This window comes from Macaca fascicularis, chromosome 1 (assembly GCF_037993035.2).
Source record: "Macaca fascicularis isolate 582-1 chromosome 1, T2T-MFA8v1.1".
NCBI lineage: Eukaryota > Metazoa > Chordata > Mammalia > Primates > Cercopithecidae > Macaca > Macaca fascicularis.
In genome coordinates, this window is record NC_088375.1 from 138,781,464 (window position 1) to 138,799,711 (window position 18,248).

At 39.5% G+C, this 18,248-nt stretch overlaps 1 long non-coding RNA gene across 7 annotated transcripts in view; it reads right to left on the bottom strand.

Annotated features, from left to right (window-relative positions):
* Positions 1-18,248, bottom strand: part of LOC102121041 (uncharacterized) — a 293,022-nt gene that overhangs the window by 173,769 nt on the left and 101,005 nt on the right. For 4 of the 7 annotated variants that reach the window (XR_010576885.2, XR_012429113.1, XR_012429114.1 and 1 more), the window contains exons 1-2: positions 1,447-1,984; positions 649-785 (exon numbers count right to left, since the gene is read on the bottom strand). The exons of 1 other annotated variant lie outside the window; for it this stretch is intronic. This is a non-coding gene — a long non-coding RNA (uncharacterized lncRNA). Of the gene's footprint in view, positions 1-648; positions 786-1,446; positions 1,992-18,248 lie in introns of those variants that run through there. 2 more of the 7 variants (XR_012429112.1, XR_010576884.2) reach the window with 2 other exon arrangements.

The window sequence follows — 18,248 nt, forward strand, 5'->3', positions numbered from 1 at the left end:
CCCCCATGATTCAGTTACCTCCTGCTGGGTCCCCCCCATGACACGTGGTGATTATGGGAACTACTATTCAAGATGAGGTTTGGGTGGGGACACAGCCAAACCATATAATACAAAATGAAATTATTCCATAAAAAGAATGAAATCCTGTCATCTGTGGCAAAATGGATGGAACTGGAGGCCATTACATTCAGTGAAATAAGCTAAGCACAGAAAGACAAGTATCACATGTTCTCACTCACATGCAGAAGCTTAAAAAGTGGATCTCATGGAGCTAGAGAGTAGAGTGGTGATTACTAAAGGCTGGAAAGTGGGAGGGTTGAAGGGGAAAAATAATATGAAGGTATTTATTAACACTAAACAGTATACCTAAAAATAATAAAGATGGTAAATTATATATGTATTTTTAACCTCAAATTTTAAAAAAATTTAAAAAGAAAGGCATTGAAAATGGTCCTTGAAGATGGACCAGTTCAAAGTCATGTCAGAAAAAAGTAGTTGGCATCATGCCACACATAAAGCATTACATTAGAGAGGATATAAAGACAAGAAAAGCTGTGACTAATTTGAACCATGTGGGTGGATCCCATGGAACCTGTGGCGGAGTAGATGAAATAACAAAATTATGAGAAAGATAAGTGGAAGTGTTACCTTGCTGGCTGCTCCTTTTTAGACTAATTTTCCTTCTCCAGGTCATTCACTCTTCTCCCCTTTAAATAATACAGTTCAGGCCTTGGACAGCTTCCATTTTCTATTCACAATCACATCCTTTATGATCTCATCTACTCCTGTGGATTTAAATGCCATCTTTATTCAGATGACTCTGAAATTTGTGTCTCCACTGCCTACCCTGAACTCAAGACTTACACATCCAATTGCCACCTATATGTAGAAGCCTAATGGGCATCACAAAATTAAGAGTATTATCTTGGTCTATTAGGGATGCTATAACATAATATCACAAACCAGGTGACTTATAAAGAACAGAAATTGACTTCTCACAGTTCTGGAGGCTGAGAAGTCTAAGATCAAGGCACATGCAGTGAGGGCCCACTTCCTCTTGGACAGTGCCTTCTCACTGTGTCCTCACATAGTGAAAGGGACAAGGAGTCTCTCTGGGGCCTCTTTTATAAGGGCATCAATCTTATTCATGAGGGCTCTGGCCTTTTGACCTAATTACCTCCCAAAGGCCCTACCATCACATTGAAAGTTAGGATTTCAACACAGTAATTTGGGGAAGACACAAACATTTGGTCTACAGCAAGTACTAAAGCTGAGTTCCTGGTACTCTCCACCAAACCTACTTCTCCTCCACCCTTCTCCATACAAATTGATTTTCTTCCAGATGCTCAGGCCAAAAATCTTAAGGTTACTCTTAACTCCTCTTTTTCTCTGATGTCAACAAACAATTATTTTAAAAACCAACATTTGACCATTTCTCATCATTACCTTTGCTGCCATCACTCTGGACTGAGGCACATCGTCTCTCACCTGGATTTCTGCAATATCTTCCTACCATGTCTCTTTGCTTCTTCCCTTGCCCTCTGCACACAGAATTCCCAACAAAGGAGCCAGATGGTTCTGTTAAAATACCAGGCAGATCATGTCTTTCCTCAGCACAATATACTAAACCAGCACCCATCTTGCTCATAGGAAAGCCCAAATCCTTCCAAAGACCATACAAGCTTTCCTTCACTCAACTTCAACCAAGGGTGGCCTCTTTTGTTTTCCCTGCAGCTTCCACCTTGAGGCCTTCGTGCCTAGCATTCGCTATTCTTGGAAGCTTTCCCTGTGTATATCCATGCAGCTCCCTCACTTTCTTACACCCTTTTTGACATGCTGCCTTCCCATAGATACCTACCCTGCCCCCTCTGTCTAGAATGGCATCCTGCACTGACTCCCACACATCCCCTTCTCTGACTCATTGTTCTCCTTAGCCCTTATCACTGTCTGACACATGCATTCTGTGTATTTATCTTGTTTATTCTCAGCTCCCTCTCTGATGTAAGTTCCAAGAGAGCAGAGATGTTTGAAGATTTCATTTACTTTTGTATCTCCAGCATCTAGAACAGTATCTCCTAGGTAGTAAGAACATAATAAATACTTGATGACTGACTTAATAAAGAAGAGCCTTGAATGGTTGCAGGCAATTAAAAAACACTGAAGATGTTTGAATGGAATCTGAAGAAAGAGTAATGAGCAACACATCCCTGCCCAAACCTTGAACTAAGGAATATGGAGGCAGAAATGGCATTTTGGGGAAATTGTTGAAAAGCAAAATGTCAGAAAAATTCCGATGCTCATGTTCCTTCATGATACTTCAATCTCTGTTTATTTATGACTTGATTTTATCAGGTCAGTTTGGCATTATAGAAGAAGTAAAGGTATTGGAGCAAAAAGTTAACCTAAGTTTAAATTCTAATTTTTAAAAATTTTTAAATTTTTAATTAAAAAATTCTGATTCTGATTGTGAATGTCAGTTTCATCCATAAAATGGAGGTTGTCATTAAAATTCATTTTTATAGGTTATAAGGATGAATAATTATTAGTAATGTTCATAAAATATACAGCAGGAAACAGGTATTCATAAAATCTTAATCCCTTTGCTTTAACAATTAGGAAAACCAGAGCATAGCTAGTATTCTAAACTTATATGCCATTGGATAGTTTATTCACTAAAATTCTTGCTAATGTTATGGGTAGAAATTATCAACTGACATTTGACTAATATGCTCAGTAATAAAATGTGCCTGCTCTACAATTTCTCCTTCTGTGTATCATTAATTTTTCTATGATCCAGGCTTTCAAATTCCACACCTATCTTCTAACTATTCTATCAACGCTCAATGTCTTTCAGTATGCCCCACCAAAATAACTTTATTGAATTCAAAATGCGTTAATTTTTTATTCTGTACTTCTCTCATAAAAAAGCTTTGAAAATTAATTTTAAAATTGATTTAAACCAAAAGAGGTTAGGATCACTATATCCCACTCCAAACTGCCCATATAATTTCTGTATTAGGCAAAGTAGTACTAACTAATCTAGTGGTTCTCAAATATTTTGGTCTCAAGATCCCATTATGTTTTTTTTAAAAAGTTATTGAGGACTCTCAAAGAACTTTTGTTTATATATGTTCTACCTATTAACATTTATCACATTAAGAATTAAACAGAAAAAATTTTAACACAAGAATATACAAGGATACAGGTCATTAACTATAAGAGCAATGACATTATCACATAAATCATCTGGAAAAACTCAGCTATATAATCATGACGGAATGAGAATGGCAAAGGTAAACAACATCGTGGCATTATTATGAAAATGGTTTTCACTTAGCAAACCCCACACAAGTGTCTTAGGAACACCTAGGGGTTCCTGGACCACACATTGAAAACCACTTGCCGAATCTTTGTTTAGTAACAAGTAACTCCAGGCTGGACAGTGTGGTTCACACCTGTAATCCAAGCACTTTGAGACACCAAGGTAGGAGGATCACTTGAAGCCAGGAGTTCAAGACCAGCCTGGGAAACACAGCAAGAACTTGTCTTTACAAAAACAAACAACAACAAATAACCCCCAGATTCTCAGTGTCAGATAGGCATTGTCTATCTTATAGCCAGACCATCTGGAACATGTGGCTTTACCTCAACAAGAAAAGAGACAGAGAGGAGAAGCACTTAACTGGCTGTTAACCGCTCAGACTCAGAAGTATACATGTCACTTCCACTCACAGTTCATTTGCCAGAAGGTGTCACTCAGTCCCAACCCACTGCAAAGGAGGCTGGCAGACGGGAAATCCACTCTACTGACCTGCTTTAAAACTTATGACTAACCAGCCTTCTCCAAGTACAGCATAGAGAATCATCAAAGTTGTGTTCCCTTCAGTCTGCTGAGCAGAATCCAGAGTCATGGTTTTTAGACAGGCAGTGACCAGCAGAGAAGTGGCAAGCAGATTCAGGATAAAGTTCACTAAGGGAGGAAGTAAGTGATTGGATCCAGTTACAACATCCTTGCAATCTAAGACTTATCTGATTTATATACCATAGTTTCTTTATCCACTTGTTGATTGTTGGGCATTTGGGTTGGTTCCACAGTTTTGCAATTGTGAATTGTGCTGCTATGAACATAAGTGAGCAAATATTTTTTTCACATAATGACTTATTTTCCTTTGGGTAGATACCCAGTAATATCTTGGATCTACTGAGTAGTTGGATCCCAGTAGATTGTTGGATCAAACAGTAGTTCTACTTTTAGTTCTTTAAGGAATCTCCACACTGTTTTCCATAGTGGTTGTGCTAGTTCACATTCCCACCAGCAGTGTAGAAGTGTTCCTTTTCAACACATCCACGGCAACATCTATTATTTTTTTATTATGGCCATTCTAGCAGGAGTAAGGTGGTATCGCATTGTGGTTTTGATTTGCATTTTCCTTATCATTAGTGATGTTAAGCATGTTTTCATATGTGTGTTGGCCATTTGTGTATCTTCTTTTGAGAACTGTCTACTCATGTAAGACTTGTCTGATTTAATGAACACTTACTACCTGTGAGCCAGAGGCTGCATTTTTGGTCTCATTTAATCTTCCTGAAAACCTCATGTGTTACACACCATTCTTATACCAATTTCTAAGCTGGGAAATTGAGACACAGAAGAGTTTAAATAACTTGTCCAGGGTCTTATGGTTAGCACAGAGTGGGCTGGGATTTGAGTCCAGATCTTTTAGACTTGAGACTATATTTTAATGGGTTGGCCTCACAGTAGTGCTTGCCTGAGGCATTCTTTCCTTGAGGAAATGCTTCATTATCATAAAGGTCTTTTTGGAGTTTCCTCAAACTCCAAATTAGAATTGACTTTATCCCCCAAACTGGGTGAGGAACATGTGACCCAACTGCCACAATCCAACACCATTAGTGTCACTTGGTGAATCAAAATATCTATAAAGGTTGTCTTTGCTAAATTTCATTCACTGTGTCTTAACTATCTCCTTGAGAGTTCCAGTGTAATGTAAAGGACATGAGGTACTGGGTTCTAGACCCATCTCTGCATGGGATGAATCATATCACTTTCCCCATTTTTATAGATGAGGAGGCATAGATGGTGCAGAGATGTGGGAATCAGACAGACCGACTGATGCTAGGATCCCTGAAATGCCATGAACTGTTGCTGCAACCTTGGGCAAGGCATTTAACTTGGCCATGCTTCAGTTTCTTTATCTGTAAAATGGAAATAGTGATGTGATAATTTAAATATTACAGTGAAATGAGAAGTATATGGAAAGCACCCTTGAAGGTCCATGCACCAGATACATGTCATCCAACACTTCCATTCAATCCTTCTACCCTGTACCAGCAGAGTGTACCTAAAAGAGCCCCAAGTTCTGTCCCAAGAGAAAACCTGTGATTCTGTTTAAGTCTTTTAATCAAATTAATGCATCTGCAATCCCTCACCAGAGCATTCACCTTTGTAAATATAAGAAAAACCCATTTGTATACAACTGTTATATAATATTAATGCCTCATTTTATATAAGGTTTTATTCTTTCATACTTTTCAAACACATTGAAACACATATCAAGGTAGTTTTTTTCTTAGATGAAATGCATAAAATTTAGTCTGGCAGAGTTTCATTTAGACTTGCTCAGGTTGTCTGCTTCCTTCATTTACGAAGCAGGTATGGGGTCTACGCACTACAGTACAGTGTTTCAAAAGACAGAATGCCAAGAATAGGTGAAAACATTTTGTGAAGCTTTTCAACAATATGTATCAAAAGCCTTAAATTACTTTAGAAAGTTAATCCTGAGTAAAGAAAATGTGAAATTATAAATATGAAAAAGGCTTTATATACAAAGATGTCCAACATGGGATTATTTAAATTAGTTAAAACATTGGCATAATCTAAATTATCCAAAATTGGAAATTAGATATGTAAATTAGGATAAATTCCAATTATGTTATTTTATGATATATATGAAAACTTTTAATGATATGATATATAATTTAGGAACACACACTGCTGAAAATAAAAGAAAAATCTGATTCATAGTGGATTGAACAAGGAAAGGTTTGCTCTTCTTGCCTAACAAGAGGCCAGGGGATGGGTGTTGCTGTTTTTTGTGTGCAGCTGCTCTGTGACAACGTCAGAACGTGGGCTCTTTCGTATGGTTCAGGCTGTCACTGACAACTCTGCACTTTTTATCTGCATGCTCATTGCCTCATAGTAGCAAGATGACTGCAGTGGCTCCAGGTATCACATCTGTTCTCAGGACAGGGTGAAAGGGAAATGGCATTATCAGAGATGTCTCCTTTCGCACCTATCTGTTTCATTAGGAAGTGAAATATCTTTCCCAGGCATCCCCCAGCAGATTTCCCTTTGTGTCCCATGGTCCAGAGCTGCTTCCATGGACACCACTAGCTTTCACAGAGATTGAGCAGTGAATTCAGCTTTCTGCTTCTATAGCGGAGGCAGTAAAGGCAGAAAGCAGTAGCCAAGCAGTGGTATGCAAGGGAGAGACTGAAGTCAGGTTGGAAGAGAGGAAGCAGAATGTGAAAGAGCACAAAGCGGCTATCCTGAAATGTGGCAGCGTGCTGGGGAGAATGATTTCACAGTACTGTCCCAGCAGCACGGTCAGTGTTCACTTCCTCCCAAGGTTGGGTGCAGGAGGTCAGGCTGCCTAGGGGAATGCAGACTGAGCACTGAAGCTGATGGAAGGCTGCTTTTGGTGCCAAGAAAGCTCTTAATTTTTACAGCACTTTCAGTTTTGTATTTCACTGTGTTGAAGCTCTCCAATTTGTCATGTATCCTGGAAGTGTGATGTGGTATAACATGGTGGTTAGGAATAGGATTGGAGTCTGACATAGTTGGGATTAAATCCTATCTCAGCCACTTACCTGCGGTATGACCTTGGGCTAGGTGTGTGACTTCCCTCATCTTTGATTTCCTCATGTCCGAAATGGAAAAGCATCAGTGACAACAACAATAATTTTTAATATTGTATTAGCAGTAGGAGCGGGATGTTAAAAATTGCCTTACTCTTTTGTTCTCAGAATAAATATAGTCAAGAATGCAAAGCATATGCATAGCTACATATTACAAGTCAGCTGAAATTATTTGAAATGGGTATCAATGTATCAGATGTCAGAGAAAAGTAAAACAGCAGTCTAGGAAGAAAAATAATATTGGCAAATCATACAAATATTAGGAAATAATGAACTCTATTGAGACTATATTGTGTATCAGGAAGTGTTTTATTTGTGTTACCTTACTGAATTCCCACAGTTGATATGGTGGGACATTAGTGAGGATCAGTTAGGTTATGCTTTGATAACAAAAAACTCCAGTGGCTTACAAATTTCTCACTCATGCAAAGTCACTCACTAGGTCTGAGCCTTTTACAGCACTGCAAGTTGCTTTGATCAGCTAGTATCCCCTTATCAGCACATGCAACCATAACCACTGAGGCAGAGGGTATTACCCATGTTTCTAGCTCTGAAAACTAGCTGTTTTCTCAATGCCCTACATGCATATGCTAGAGATGCCTTGCCCTAGACAACCCAATAATATGCCTCAGTCACCTTGCCTAGGCCTCCTGCTTCCCTTATCGCCCTGTCCCCAGTCTTAGTCCATTGGAGCTGCTATAACAAAATACCACAAATGGGGTGGCTTATAGACATTAGGTCTCACCGTTCTGGAGGCTGAAAATGCAAGATTGGGGTGCCAGCATAATCAGGTTCTGCTCAGAGTTTGCTTTCTGGTTTACAGATGGCTGTCTTCTGGCTGTGACCTCACATGGCAGAAGGAACTGAAGGGTCTCTCTAGGGCTTTTTTTAAAAGGACACAAATCCATTCATGAGGACTCGACCTTCGTGACTGAATCACCTCCCCAAAGCCTCACCTAATACCATCCCTCTAGGGATTAGGATGTCAACATAGTAATTTGAGGGGGGCACAAACATTCAGACCATTGCACCCTCCCACCACTCTCCTCTGGAGTTCTCCTCCCTGGGGGGCACAGTTTCAAATACAAACCCACCAATCCAGAGTCCACACCCCAAAGCACTTCCTTTATCAGGCTTACACTCTGGGCCACTGTAGACTTGTCCTTATCACCCAGGGCCAGATACCAGATAACTATGGACAGCTGCTGTGCCCCAGAGCCTGCCCAAATCATTCAGAGTAGCCAAGCCTAACCCTGCCTGCCCTGCCTCACCTTTCCTTCCCACCCAGTTCTTCCCCTCCCTGTGCCTCAAGACCTACCCCAGTGCTTCCCATATGCCCCCTGTGGCATGGGGTCCCCTTCTCGGGACCTGGGAGTAATAAACTATCTCTTCTATGGCAACTGTTTCCTGACCTGTTGGCCTTAATACACCTGAAATAATCTACTTATATGCTGTATTTTCAAAACACAAAGGAAGAAAGAAAAAACCATGGAGAATCAGTTTTTGTATGCTTCCACCTAGACGCACAAGCACCTGCTCATCTGCATTTCGAAGGGAAAGTTCAGTCTTCCCCGTGTGTATGCAGAAAGAAAGAGAAGCGGAAATATAGGTTCTCTACCACTGGTGGAGTCATAAGAAGTGAAGTGGTACACAATGAGAGGAGGAGGTGGCAGTGGGTGGACGTCTGACTCAGGGCACTTAGAAGCCCATATTTGATCCAGCTGGCCCTGCGCTGGTCACTTAGCCTATTTTATTAGCTTCACCAAAGTTTACCTGGGTCCCAAGAAAGCCCACCAAATCCATGTATTCTCTGTGACCTACTTTAACACTTTTCATCAAACTTTTAAATATAAAAATTTTGAGCTGCCTTTCCCTTTTCAAATTCCTAGGAACCTAATAGTCTTCCATGAGGTTTAAAAAATAATTGCCAGCTGGCCTGCACTATCTCTATTCTCTCCTTTTGTGTTCTGCAGTGATTTTCCCACCCTGGATATTCTGAAACGCGCTGCTTCTCCGTGCCGCCTTTCCTCATTGACTATTATTACCTTAAGTATTCTTTTTGCTATTACCCTTTGTCACCAAGCCTGGCTCATAAGACAGGCCAAGCCTTCCTTCTTTTTCTGTAATTTCATATTTGCTCTTTTCCTCTATTAAGAAGCCAGTCCACCTTTTCCCTTTGTCATCATTTTTTTTTCTTTCTGACATACTTCCAAAATGTTATTTTTCTCTCCTGTGACTTTTTCCCTTTTACTAATAGCATCTTTCTTATGGACCCGTCTTTACCAAGTTTATCCTTACCTGTCTTGCTTCCTTCTCTGCCGCAGTAATTTCTCATGAACATCTTTTCTATGATCCACTTTTCATTTTTATATCTTTTAAAACATTACTCCTGTCTCCACTTACGTTTCTATTAGAAATTATGATAGCATTAAGTCATTAAAATCTGTATCAGTTAGCTGTGTCATTTACTGCCACCCTGCCAGAGACCTTCCAAAATAACAATATAGCAGAAAATTACTCTCATGCATACAGTGAAAAAGGAAGGAGGAAAGTGACAGGAAGAGAAAATGGAGACTGACCATAAAAGTCAATTCCAAAGGACCTGCATAAAGCAAACAGAAGAATGGAACTGTCAGTCAGTGTATTTCTTAAACCAATGTAGATGGTCAATCCAAATTATTCTGCAGGAAAAAATGGAAGGTAAAAAGAGAGGAAAAAGAAGGGAGAGCAGAAACTTTTGCACTTTCCACTCCTTTTCCCTTCTGACATTCTTTTCTTTTGAGATTATTTTCCTGACAGTATCCCCAGAATTATTTCTGTATTTAAGGACTATTTACTGTGCATTTACTGTGTGCTGAGCATAAATGAGACATAATATCCATTTGCATGGACCCTAGAGACCCCAGCTGAGGTCTTGGCTCCAGCTCCTAGAGGTTATGTGTGCCCTGAGGTTCGGAATTATATTTGACTGAAATTTCCAAAAATGATTTTTCACTGGGAAAGCTGTCAGATACTGATAGGAGAACTGCATTTCTCAGTAGCCTCCAGGTGCTTCCCTTTGAGTAGGATGGGTGATACGGCTTCCTGGTCCATCGGGCTCCTCCCACAGCCTGGCCAGGCCAACCACTGGGCAAAATCTCACAGTGTTCCTTCAACAGGGGAAGGGGGATTGTTTAACTCAAGTTTGCGGGGTTTCTGGAGCAATTTTTGAGAAAGTAATGGGAGGAAAATAGACAGGCTTGCTGAGTAGCAGCTGCAGTCTATGTAAAACACGCTAAGAAAGGAAGTAGTGGAGGAAGATGACTTTAGCCATGCATTAAGAATGTACTCTTCTCTTTGTCACTTCCTTGAAAAACCAAAACTGGATTCAAAATATGCATAATTACTTCTGGTTTCTAGATTGTGTTTCCTGGGACAAAATATACAAAGATTTGATCACATGGGGCTCCAGAATTTATCTGGGTTACATTTAAATTCTGTGTGACTTTAAGCAAGTCATTCATCTCCCTTAGAAATGGTTTTCTCATCTGGAGAAATAGATAGTGGGATGACACATGAGGACTCTTGAAAAGTAATGATTTAATTCATAGATGGTGAAGGGGAGCTAGTGGCTGATAGCACCACCCACACATCTCTTTGGGCAAGGCTGATGTATTCAACTCACTGGCCGCCCTCCATTGAGATTGTCTGGCGTTCACAGTATACAGGGTGTTAAATATTTTTAATCCCTGCCTCTGATGATTATTACATATAGCTCCCCGAGCATGGTGAACTGTCCAGGTAACTATAGAGGTAACTGTATCTAACCTTAGAGACAAGGATTATGGCAGGCACAACTGTTTCAATAGAACCTTTTACATAATTGTCATAGTAAGGCTGATTTCTGGCTGGAAGTGCTACATATAACCCGACAGAATTATGTATTAGTGTGTATCATCTCTGCAAGTCACTTGGATTTCAGAATCAGAGTAAGGCAGCCCACAGAAAAGGAATTTGTTTGGAATAATTAGATGGAGTTCACTCCAGAGCTAGGGATATGCTCTCCAGGGGATGAAGTCTTGAACCCTCTACCCTGACATCTTGGTGGTGGAAGAATTGAATTATGTACTAAATTAGAACCCCTTGCATGACTCGTGGAATATGATGATAGGTTCATAGGTAGAGCTCACATGAAAGTTACCATGTGCCCTTAGCAACCAAAACATCCTGAGTAAAAGTCAACAACCAGCTAAACAACACTGTGAATTTTAGCCTTTCTCACAAGAGAGCAGATATGATTTTTTATCCCTCCCTTGAGGCCACCCAGAGCAGAATATTTACCTGCCAGGGCTCTTCCCTGACCTGGCCTTTAACTCTAGTGCTATCAAGATTTGCTTTGTGAAGAAATTGCTTAGAAGGTTCATGAGCCATGCTACTCAGGCTGAATAGCCACTATAGAGAAAAGAGGCAGGTTTTTGCCCTAAACTGAGGAAAACATCTTGCTTTCAAGTTGACATCAAATTGCAAATTGTCCTGAGAACCTTGAAGGCAAGTGCTTCTAGATACCCACTGGCATGCTAAGTGGGCAGCGGAGAGCTCCTCTAAGACACGGTTAACTCTTCCAAGCCCAGAAAGGTCTTGATCTTGGCTGGATGAAGGAGAGTTTTGCAGCCCTGACGGTAGAACTGTGCTTTCCACATATACCTCTATTCTCATTTCCAACCAACTGAAGGGATTTAAGGAGCCAAGAAACAAACCTCCCTTAAAATGTCTAACTCAGGTTGAGGTTACTGTTTTCTGCCTACAGCAGCACAAAAAGCTACATGTACAAAAATCCCTGTGGAATGGTATTTTAGAAATAGAGATTTGAGCACTATATTCAATTGTCAAAAATCAGATCAATCAAATTGCCTTAGCAAATGGCCAGAAAGTACCTGATCAAATTCAACTATTTATTTATACAATCCATTCATTTGTTAGACAAGTACTTATTGAGCATCTACTATATCCCAGATACTCACTAAGTGCTTGGGATATGTCAATGAATATAACAAACAACAAATATAACAATAAACACAGCAAACATTAAATTTTGTAGTATGGTAAAAAGTGTTAAGGGCTATGGAAGACAAGAAAATGAGATTGGGAGGGCTAGCTGTAATATTAAATAGTGTTAAATTGAGAAGGTTAAATTGTGAATAGGAAAGTAGGTGAGATTGAAATCTAGCTAACATCTCTCTCCAGACCTGAGATTTGATTTAGAATCCCAAAGAGGTTCACTTATAAATGACATTTATAATAAAGGGCAGTTAACGTTATTTAGGGTGGGATTGCTGGAATAAGACATTTCACATGAAAAAGGAGTCCCAAGGTGGGTGTCTTGTCCACAGCCTCCTTTTGTTTGCTTTATTAGCAAAGATGTGTTGACTTGCAAGTAACTGGAAACTTTCTGTGGTCTACATAAGAAGAGGGATTCATTGGTTTACATCACCAAGGGTCCAGAGCAGAGGAATGGTTTGATCTGGACTCTGTGTCTGTTACTCTGGAATTTTCTAAACTCTGACAGCTAGTTGTATGTGTATCACAAGTGCCTTATTCTTCTGAAAGCTCATTTTATGTCTATATATATATTTTTTTTTTCATTAGAAAACAACAGAGATATGTATATGCTGGGCACTATGAAAAACTGGCTTGAGACTCATGGTTCCAGCATGATACAGCCCTATGAAGTGGACAATGTCTGTTTTCCCAGTATCTATCTATTCTTCTCTTGGTAATATCTCCAAATTTTACACTGATGTCCATCTTTCTGCCACGCAGTCTACATGCTTTGGAGGAGACTAACTTCACCTGGCCCAGAAGTTGAACCTATGACTCAGGCCCAAAGCCAATCCATTTTACCCCATGTCCTGCTCAGTTATGGACTCATGGTGTGCCCTTGGCATAATCAGAACAATGGGGCTGAAGATGCTATTTAGTAGGAATTTCTTGAATAGATCATCCTCATTTTTTTCGCCTTTGTATGGCAGGCTGATATAATCTGGGTAATTGCTTTGGGCATTTTGCTACAGTTCAGAAGCCGGCCTGAAGACTATGTCAGCTCTAAGAGGCCAAAGTTCAGAAAATTCTAGAGGAACAGACCCAGATCCCAGATCAAAGTATGCCTCCTCTCTGGAACCTTGGTTGCCTAAGCCAATGAATCCACCTTCTTATATAGACCACAAGAAGTTTTCTGTTACTTGCAACCCAAAGCATCTTTGCTAATTTAACAAATAAAAGGAGGCTATGGACAAGAGACCCACTTTGTTCCTCCTTGTGAAATGTCTTATTCCAGCAATCCCACCCTAAAGTTAACCTCCCTTTATTAAAGATGCAGTGTATAGACTGGATCAACATTTTTTGTGAGTCACGAAGAAGCAAGTTCTTAAATCAGTAAAAGAGATACTTCCAGAAAACTAAAAATAGTAGAACATATTGAATTAGAAATGAAAGGTGAAGATGTTAAGGCAGGCTCAGGAGGATCAATTCTAAGGTAATTTAGGGGAAGGAAATGACAGACTCTCTCAACCTCTAGCATAGTAATTGTTTCTTGATTCTATCTTAATGAAAATATTGTGTATTCTCTCTTCTCTCTTGCAGTATCGTCAATGGATACTTTGTCCTCTTTTTCTGCTTTTACTTTTTGCATAGATTTGGTATTTTTGTTTTTAATAAAAGTGGAGGTGCTTCTGAGAATTTCTATTGCAACAGCAGGGCTTGAACTTCAGGTCAGCTGAAAGGAAGAGTGTGTGCTGTTTCCATGGAAACCATACCAGTATAATGTCAGGTACTAAGAGACATCAAGAATGAAAGGATAAAATCCGCGCATCATTTTAATAAACACATCCTACTTACTGTTATTTAACCACAGTCAGCGTACATATGCTCTACCCCTTAATAGCCACTCTTCATAAATTTATTTTGACCACATCTAACCTTTCTAAGTTGGTCCTGATTATGCTGCTGAGTAAATAAAGATGAAAAGAATGTCCTTCATTAAAGTATTACAAATGCCTTATTATTCTGGAAACTCATTAGACATATATATGTTTTAATTAGAAAGCAATATGATGGGGACTCACTAACAAGGGTTAACTTAAACCCACAGAGACAGACAGATAAATTAAGAATCAGGGCTTACCTTTTGTCCTTAGTTTCTCATCTTATATGACAGGCCTCATTCTGGGTTATTTGTGGTAGAAAAAAATAAATAAGTAGTTTTTTCATTAACCCCCTCCTCTACTGATGCCTCTCCCCCAAAGTGTATTGCAGAAGTATCATATCTGTGGGAGCAAGAAAACTACCTTCAGACCTCCATCTCCCACGTAGCAAGGGGATGTAGTCAAGTGCTTTTCAACTCCATCTGAGGGAATTCAGTGAGAAGGTCTCACAGAGGCAACTTGGGAAGTAAATGTCTGTCAACACTTCTCTGTACCATCCTTATGTTCACTGTCCCCACTTCCCCACAAGCCAGGGATCCTCTGTCAACTGTTCCCTCCTGATCTTTCCTCCATAGATCAGTAATCGAGAGGGAAGGATGAGAGAAGGGAGGAAGGAAGGGAAAATAGAAAGAGTAGGAGAAAGAAAGGAAGAAAAGAAAGGAGAGAGGAAGGAAGTCCTGATAGCACTATGAATCATCTTGATAGAAGAAAAATTTTCTGTTCAATCAAAGACCCTAAAAGGAATGATGGTTGGAAAGAATGATTTGTGTACAGTTCCTAAATTTGGTTTAAGGGAAATTGTGCCAAATTCCAAATAAATTAAAATAATACTCTCCTAGGGCCAGTGAGTAGAACTCAGAGAGCAAAGCCTCTCTGTGCTGTAGCCTAAGAAATTATAAACACTAAAGGCAAAGGAAGACTTTTCTCCCTTCAGCAACCCATAATTGGAATAGAAAGTGGTAGAGCTTCCTAATGTCAGCGAAGTCACAGAGCCGCCCAGAACTAGCTGCCATGGCCAGATGGCCAGTGGCCTTGTGAGCCACAGGATAAGGGGGCTGGTGTGCCAGAAAGGAGCAGAGAGGAGAGGAAGCTTCACGGTAGCAATTAGCACAGTCACAGGCACTCAGTTCTCCTGGGAACTCCCAGGGTTACCTGGACCAGAAAAACAGTGCATGGAGTTGAGGGCCGGCCAGCCCATGATTGAGCAACAGGAGCCAGAGCCTTAGACTTGGATGTCCCTTTCTGAGGCATTTCCCTCCTGAGGTAACCCAGCAAAAACAGCAGGCCCATCACTAAATCATCACTAAATCCAAGGAAACCTAGACTGAGAAGCACAATCCCACCCTCAGGAGGTGACAGTCAAGATGCCAACAGGAGAATTCCTTGCCTGATTAGTCAGGACACACACACACAGCATTCATTTAAACTTACTTGCCTCAGATTTTAAATTTATATTTGACATAAAAATACCAACACAGCAAAGGTCTACCTACAGCAGAATCCCTAAAGATGACCCAGAATAGTCATCTTCATCATAGTCATATGCATCACAGTCAATCTTGTGAAATAGTCTCATTACTCTTAAAAGAAACAAAGAGCTTACATTTTGTGTAATCGTTGGATTCTGGGTACAATTTTGATATGCAGATGCTAAATATTCCTTTGAGTTTATGATGCTCTCACATCTTGAGCTTATGCTCTTTCATCTTGACACCATTTACTGCCAATCGATTCAGACATCAATAATCTAGTCCTTTCATTTTCAATAGTGGCTAATAGTTTGGAATATGCAAATGACCTTCAGATGGGCTTCCCTTTCTACCCCACAGGGAGACTCCTTCTAGAAAGTCAAAAATCTGACTACAGCAGACTGTAGTCACCAGTACTGGAGAAAGAGAAAAGATGGTATTCCAGGAGGGATGGAGCGAGCTAGTTAATTGTAATAGCACATTTTTAAATGCCAAGACTTCATTAGAGTTTAATATTTGAGTGAGTACTTTGATTTATCATATTCCCCAATCTGATCTGCCTCAGACAAAAGAGTATGGATTCCAATACAGACTTTACTAGCTCAAGGAGGGTTCTGTGGGAGAAAAGGATTCAATCACATTGACTACAGATCCAGAAAATCTTAAATAAATATTTTACATGAAGCCAGTTGGGACAGATCTCCTGGTCCCCATTGAGTCTCAGAGAATGACATGAGTAGGAGAAAATACATTCTGTATGATGGCTTACAGATAATTCATGGAATTTTGTCTTGAAGATAATTTAGAGAGTATCTAGTCCAAGTGTGGCCTAATCTTGCCTAGGGACATGTTAAGATTTGGCATCTAAAATTTAAAATGAATAAATGAAGTCATTTGAATAAGCTCTCTGGGACGCACACTATAAGGTTTGCTACAGGACTTTAAAGTCTAGTTCTCCCCATATCATTCATTTATTTTATTACCTGCCCAGCCTTTGAAATTATTCACTGAGCTCCTGAGAAAATCAGAAAATTGAGACCCGCATCTGTTAAGTAACTTGCTCAAGATCACAGAGTGATAGAATTAATGAAGACATGTTTGTGGGAATAAGGATGGAGATGGATGAAAACAGGACCCTATCCAAATTCTCTTAGTCCATGAGCCAGATAGATTTGAGGATGGGAGGTCACAGACTAAGGGAAGAAGCCTTTCTCTCTCTCTCCTCTTCTCTACCATTCCCCCTCAAGCTTCCACAAGCCGATTTACACCAAAGTCCTAAAGTTAATGCAAGACCAAACCAGTCCGTCGCACCCAGAGTTTAGTAGAAATTCTGTTTGTGACGTGAGAGTCCTCTTTTATTTTATTTTTCTAAAGCAGTATTTTTCCATTGCAAATGTGTTTCTTCACCTCTGGATTCCTCTTTCATGTTGAGGTCAATGAAGGCATAACATAATAAAACCTTCTTTATAGCCATGGTCATTATATTAGTTTTTACAACTCAGCTTTTTCCCCAATATAGGAAATATTCTGAATCATAGATTATATTGTAGATTTCCAAACTAAAGATGAAAAACAGATTTAAAAGAAATTTTATTGTAAGTACAACCTTAATGGAATTTGCACTCTGACCTCTAAAATATAAATCCAAAATTTGGCCTATCGGACTATGCTATTCTTTCTTATTCTTCATAGACTTGTCTACAAACTGAAATCAGCTCTCCAATTGCTCTTTCAGGAGGTTCTCCAGGGTCAACAAAACCTGAGATTACAAATAAAAAATTAATTTAAGAAATCAAATAAAAAGTATTGCTGGGGTCAGGACAGAGTCTTCCTTTGACGGTCAGGTCTATATGCAGGGCAAATGCCATGCAAAGCAGCCTCTCTGTACTATTAATCTAGTGTGTGCTGTGCTATGCTGTGCTGTGCTGTGTGTGTGTGTGTGTGTGAGAGAGAGAGAGAGAGAGAGAGATGTGGTATGAGAGAGAGGGAAGCAAGAGGGAACTTGGATTTAAAAAGAGGGAAATTTCAATTTACTTGAAAATTGTACTATCAATAAGGCACTTTTTAAAATATGATGACATTTGCAAGTTTGGAAGAGTAGAAAGAATGGACATGCAGTACTGGAGAATGGAAAACCAGGAGGCTTCAGATTCATTTCCAGTTTAACAATATAAATGCTGTACTGTTTGGGGCAGTGACTGGGTTCTCTCACCTCAGTAATCAGCTGTCTTTCAAAAGAAACAATTTTTTATTTTTACTGCTTTACAAGATGTTTCTAAAGAAAAAAAAATGCAAAATTAACACTTAAATGAAGACTGAATCAAACATGAAGGAAATATTTAAGAACAAGAAAAAAGAGTCACTGCTAATGGCAAATCAGCCCCTCTCCATGGCGGCTCCCACCATGGAAGGTTTGCTAAAGCTTTCCACTTCTCAAATTATAGCCCACATTACTAGCACTTATTTTTAAGAAAGGTATGTCTTTATTCTCATTATAAATCAGTATTAATAAAAAGTAAAATAACAAGTGAATCTTACGCTTCTTGAATTCGCTTGGGGCTTCCTTTATGAGCATGTTTTTTAATATGTGAAGTGACCCATAAAGGCCAATATTTCATTTTCTTAAATGAACGTATTATTTAAAGAACCTCACGTTGGTACATAATTAAAACCAAATGTAAAATTGTTCTAATAAAGCTTTTTCATAGCAACGAATCACAACTAAAAAAACAAAAACAAAACAAAAAAAAACACAAAAAAAACCTACCAAAAGGAAGTGGGTGAAGGGTGGGTAGAAACAATTAACAGTCTCCTGGGGCCTTCCCCACATGTAGGGCCGCTGTAGAAACAAGCCAGTCACTAGGGTTCCTCTGGATCTCCATCT